Source organism: Myotis davidii, unplaced genomic scaffold (genome assembly GCF_000327345.1).
Source record: "Myotis davidii unplaced genomic scaffold, ASM32734v1 scaffold1706, whole genome shotgun sequence".
Lineage (NCBI taxonomy): Eukaryota > Metazoa > Chordata > Mammalia > Chiroptera > Vespertilionidae > Myotis > Myotis davidii.
In genome coordinates this window covers 552,243-558,493 of record NW_006297026.1, presented here as the reverse complement: position 1 = coordinate 558,493, position 6,251 = coordinate 552,243, and positions in this window count along the sequence as shown.

Below are 6,251 nucleotides of genomic sequence, written 5' to 3'. Positions count from 1 at the left end.
TAGGCCTCCCAGCACCAGGATCAGCGTGACAGGGGGCAGCGCCCAAACCCCCTGATCACTCTGCAGCTCTGTGTGTGACAGGAGGTGGGGCCACAACCTTCCTATCCACCCTGCTCTTTTCGTGACAGGGGAAGGCGCCCCAACCCCCTGATCAGCCCTGCTCTGTGCCTGATAGGGGGGAGCTCCCCATCCCCCTGATCGCCCTGCGGCTCGGTGTGTGACAGGCTGTGGTGCCCCAACCCCCTGATCTGCCCTGCTCTGTGGGTGATAGAGGGTGACGCCCCAACCGCCCCCCACGGGCCCTGCTCTGTGTGTGACGGGGTAGAGCCATAATCTCCCCATCGGCCCTGCCCTGAGTGTGACAGGGTGCGGCACCCCAACCCCAATCCACCTGCTCTGTGTGTGACAGGGGGTGGCACCGCAACCTCCCCATCAACCCTGCTTGAGTGTGACAGGGGGCCGTGCCCCAACTCCCCAATCGGCCCTGCTCTGTGCATGACAGGGGGCGGCGCCCCAACTCCCCAATCGGCCCTGCTCTGTGCCTGAGCAGGGTCTGCACCTAGGGATTGGGCCTGCCCTCTGCCACCCGGGAGCAGGCCTAAGCCAGCAGGTCGTTATCTCCCGAGGGATCCCAGACTGCGAGAGGGCACAGGCCAGGCTGAGGAACCCCCCCTTCCCCCGAGTGCACAAATTTTTGTGCACCGGGCCTCTAGTATTATATAAAATATGGTAGAAGGTAAAATGTTCTCTGGAGAAAAAGTAAGAAAAGGATCTAGTGTGTGGGCTGCTCACACTTAAATGAAGTGGTAAAGGAAAGGCCTTGCTGCTGTGAGGGTGACATTTGAAGCATGGAGCAAGTCATGAGGCTACAGGGAAGAGCATTCCAGGTAGATCAATCAGTGTGGCTGGAGCAGAGTGGGAGGGACTGTAGAAGGAAATTAGATCAGAGAGGTAATAGGAGGTCAGAGTGTATAGAACCTCATAAAATATAGTAAGCTATCTGGTTTTACACTGAGACAAAAAGCCATTAGAAGCAATAAACTCATGGATGCTGGTTGTAAATTTGACTTTCAGAATTTTGGGAAACTCCTGAAATAAAACAAGCATAAATATTTGCCAATGTAAACAATTAAATTTATTTTAAAAAGCTTTTTTTGCAATAATTTGATTTAAAAGTTTTAAAACCTTACATAAAGTTAAACAAGAGGTTTCATGAAAGTCATTATTTTAGAATATTTTGTTCTGTAATTCAGTCTTTTCCTTTATGTAATATTCCTTGCTTCTGATTCTAATTATCTCTATACTACCCTTCACCTGCATTTAGAAAAAGCTGAGTGTGAGATTACATATGGCCTGATAAGAGTGTGACTTGCATCGCAGGAACATTGTCCCCAGGGTAAAAAAAAGGCAGAGAGGAGAGCACAAGTGGAATGACTTTGCAGGGAGTGGGTGTTTGGGATCTTAATAGAGAAACATTTCCAGAAAAATTCTTGAAGCTTCTTCTGGACTTCTGTTAAATACCCATGATGTGACTTTTAAATAAATAGGTCAATGAGTTAGACAATTACAAAATCCTATCCTTGCAGAATGTTACTGCTTAACATTTATTAACACTAACTAATATGAATTTCTGCATGTTTTTTAAAAAACAAAGAAAATAAAATAGAGTAAATTCAACCATTCATATGTGACCCTTCTTAAAAGCACTCAAGTATTCACAGAACTGGCAGCTCTTCTCTGGGTATTTCTCCAAGTGGCCACTGAGTGGCAGTCCAGGAAAATTATTATAAAGCAAACTTTGTTGAGTACATATTTCTTAAGTGGAACTAACATAATGCTGAGGGTGAAAATATTTCCTGCCCCTGGATTTTACAGCTCTCTAAGTCCTCCTATAGACCCGCTGGAGGCAAAGACAGGCTCATTTGTCAGTGGCCCGCCATTAGTGAAGGGCACACATCTTTCACAGCTCCTCTGGGGACTGTGCGAGGGTATTATAAGCAGATATGTGTTTATGTATATATGTGTAGGTCATGAACATTAATCTGCCAGTGCTGTTCAAATGGCACCTAGAGAGTTTCTTGTTTAGCTGCATAATGTGCTCTTTAAATAGAACTAAACCAATTTGGGACTGCAGCCCTATTTAGCAATTTGGTAGGGTGGCAGTGAGAGAGAGGGGTAAGAAATAGTGCTGTGAACATTTAATACTTGAGATGGAAATAGCAGGGGCTGGGAGATGGCAGGGAGGGGACTTACAAAGAGGCTATTGAAATGTAATGTTACTTACTTCTAGAAGTCAAAGCTCGTCCCTGTTATCCTATTAAAATTGCTATGCCCTAGTGTTTTGTATCTGAATGCCACTCAAATGAAAGCATCCCAAAAGGTTCATTCCTTGGCCCTTTGCTCTTCTTTTTGTATAGACTTTCCCAGGAAGATCTTGTTCACTATTATAAAGAGGACTTCCATTTCCAGCACTAGCCACCACTAGAAGATATTTCAACTTTCTGCCACACAAATACCTCAACTAATATAAGCCCAGTTATGGCTTGATTCTTGTTCCCCTAAATGCACATGTTAAAATATTAACTCCTAATACCCCAAATGTGACTGTATTTTGAGATTGGGTCATTAAAGAGTTAATTCAGTTAATATGAGTTCATTGTGGTGGGTCCTAATACAATGTGACTGGTGTCCTTACAGGAAAATGGGAGTAGGACACAGAAATGTGCAGAGAGAACACCATGAGAAGACAAAGGGAGAAGATGGTCATTGACAGGCCAAGGAGAAAGGCCTCAGAGGAAACTAACACTGGCAACATCTTGATCTCAGACTTCCAGCTTTCACAACTGTGAGAAAATAGATTTACTAGTATGTTGTTTAAGCCACCTAGTCTGTGGTACTTTGTTATGGCAGCCATAGAAAACTAATACAAGCCCCAAACATAACTCAATTTTCCTATTTGTCAGTTGATGATATTGCTATTTTTACTTCACTTAGGCAGAGTCATCTTAGTGCTCTTCTCTTTTTCTCTTCTCCCTCCAATTCCCTTCCTATCCCCATAAAACAGAATCCCAAGCTCCATTCTGTCACTGAAATGTCTCCTGAATCCATCTTCTCTATTCAGTCCTCACTTCCATTGTCTTAACTCAACCCACATCATTTCCCATTTGAACTGTGCAATAACCTCTTCAGGTATGTTTTGGCCTCTCATCTCTCCATTCCTCCATCTACCCTTCACTCTACTACCAGTTGGCACTCTAGATGAGAGAAAGGATAGAATTATTGAGTACTAATTAGAATAATGCAGTGGAGAGGAAAAGATGATGAGTCAGAAGAGAGGTGGTAGAATTTCTGGTGTAATGACATGGCATAGGTGAGAAGGGAGGGGATCAAGTACACAAGTGTGCTAGCACACAGGAGTGACCTGAGATAGAAATGCAGACAGCTCATCTATAGTTACAAGAGAGAAAGTAGAGACTATAATACAAGTGTAGATCATGTTATAGGTTTGGCGGTGGTATTAGAGAAAAGTTTTCTTCTGACTGCTGTCATTTTCTCAGTGGAAGAGGAAGCAAGGTAATCAATCAATCAATCACTTGACAATGAGAATAGTAAGATAAGTAGTAGGGTTGAAAAGAATAGAGAAGTTATGAAACCATTCTCTTGCATGTGGGAGAGTAACTGGCTTGAAAGGTAGTGTGTTACTGGGTGGCACTCAGAGCCCACTGGACATTTGTGGTTTTGGAGGTAAAGCTGGAGAAGTTAGCAGCGCTCAATGCTTTTCTCCAGCTATAATGAGCCTCACAGATGCAGGTACAGTGCTGGCAGAGAGGGGGGTTTAACCAGGTTGGGAGGTTGCCAGGTGAGAATAACAGAGCAAGATGGAGACAAGGGAATTGAGGGTATATACAAAAGAATGACCATAATGATAGACCACAGAATTTAATGCCAGAAACAAAGTGCAACGATCTGATAAACTGAGGATCAGTGAAAATATGATAATATCCGTAGACTTTAGGAGGTTGAGGAACTGTCAGAGTTAGGGATCAAAGGCAAGTGAGTTGGAGATTTAGGAGATGGTGCCCAGAGTAGGAGGCTTGAAAACAAGTTTCTGGCTGCAGAGGACAGAGTGTAGCAGTGAAATTCCTGGGTGAAAGGCCAAGGCATCATAGAAGCCAGGATCATTGGTGGAGAGGAGTTTAAGGAATTGAAAAGACATAATGTGGGAAGGATTATTTACGTGTATATTAAAACTACTGAAAATGATTACAGATATAGAATTTTCTAGAGATTGTAATCTCAGAGCTAAAACTTAAATCAGAAATATGTAGTTTAGGCACTTTAAAAAAGACAGGGCTCAATCAATATCAAGCAAAATAGTTTATAATTTCTAACAATGTCACTTTAAAAGTCTGTCACATCCCCTGTCCTCACTACCTCTTCACTAAAGCAAAGTCTTACCGGCTTTATTGGTCTGATTCATATATCCTTAGCTAACATGGTTCTAATGTACCTTCACTAGAATGTGCAATCCAACTTTCTAAATTCATTTAAATGCTTTCAAATATAATGTGTCTTTGTCATTCATAGACTTAACATTTGTGATCTCTACCTTTAGGAGAAATCCAGGATACCAAGGCCATGCAGTGATTTGCAATTTTGTTGAAGCACAAATTTTAACTTCATTCCCTACCAGGCTGATGTGCAGAGTGAGGTAATGGTTAACCAACACGCGTTAAGCCCAGCCAATCAACCAGATTCCACCACTCAGAACAGGGACTCCTATGAAGTTCAAAACTATTTTGTCTCTTCTCTCTCCCCCATATAAAATAAAGGCCCTGAAAATAAAGCCAACTACTAATGCTGGCAATGAAAGTGAGCACAAATGAAGAGACTATACAAAGGTGGTGATTCTTTTGCAGAACATAGAGGACTTGTGAGGGAAATCACGTACCACAGAGACATATGGGAATTTTAAGAATCTCCTGTACAACTGTACATAAGAAAAAAAGTCTGCATATTCTTTCTCCAATATTTCTGTTCTACAATAGGTAAAATATCTCCTGAAATCCATACCCCCTAACACCCTTTCAACTTGTACTCTGCAAATAAAGTACAATAACAAACATTTGCATTGTGTAGGAAAAATTATGACCACAAACAATTGGCTCTTCTCTCACGTTGGAACAGTAGCGTTTCCTCTTATGGAGATTAGGATAAAACTAAAACTTTGGTTCTCATCAAGATTGTTCCAGTAGAATTGTACCTGTATAGGCAAATTACAGAGATCAAAGAAAGATTTAGGTCAAATGGACGAGGACTTTAATTACCAGCGGAGCACGTTTCAGCACGTAAAGCCTTTTGTGAAAGCCCAGGCTGCCTGCTCCAGGTAAGTACTATAGTATTGAAGTGAGTTGGAGAGGACCTCTTCAAGGAGAAATTATAATTGGAAGTGTCATTTATTCTAAACTTCTATCCTAAAAGCTGGGCACAGAGCCAAGAATCCCATATATTTAGAATATTTTTAACACTCTCAAACAAGGAATCATGTGTCAATGTAAGTTTAATGTCCAGAGTTCTTTTGATACAACATTTTAGAAAGGAGGGCAAAAATAATAGAATCTGCAAGACCATGTGACATGGTAGGCGTGCAATATAGGCCAATGACTCACAAATGTGAAATCAAAGAGCTAAAAATCTGGCTGTATCAGCATACCTGAGGAACTTTTTAAAAAATCTAGCCATATAGGCTCAACTATAAGAGATTCTGATTTGGGAGGTTTGGGGTGAAACTTAGGAATCTGTATTTTAAAGATCCTCAGGCAATACTAAGGCAAAGCCACATTTGGGAACTACTGGCTAGGGGATTTGAGCATCACATAGGACTGCCATCTAACAACTCAAAGTGTGGTCCTAGAGTTGCAGCATAGTTATCACCCAGAACAGCGTTTCTCAACCTGTGTGTCGCGACCCCTTTGGCGGTCGAACGACCCTTTCACAGGGGTCGCCTAAGACCATTCTGTATATCAGATATTTACATTACAATTCATAACAGTAGCAGCATTACAGTTATGAAGTAGCAACAAAAATAATTTTATGGTTGGGTCACAACATGAGGAACTGTATTTAAAGGGCCAGAAGGTTGAGAACCACTGCCCTAGAAGCTTCTAAGGAATACAGAATCTCAGCCTCACCCCAGACCTGCTGAATCTGTATCTGCATTTTGAAAAGATTCCCAGATGATTCTATGCATC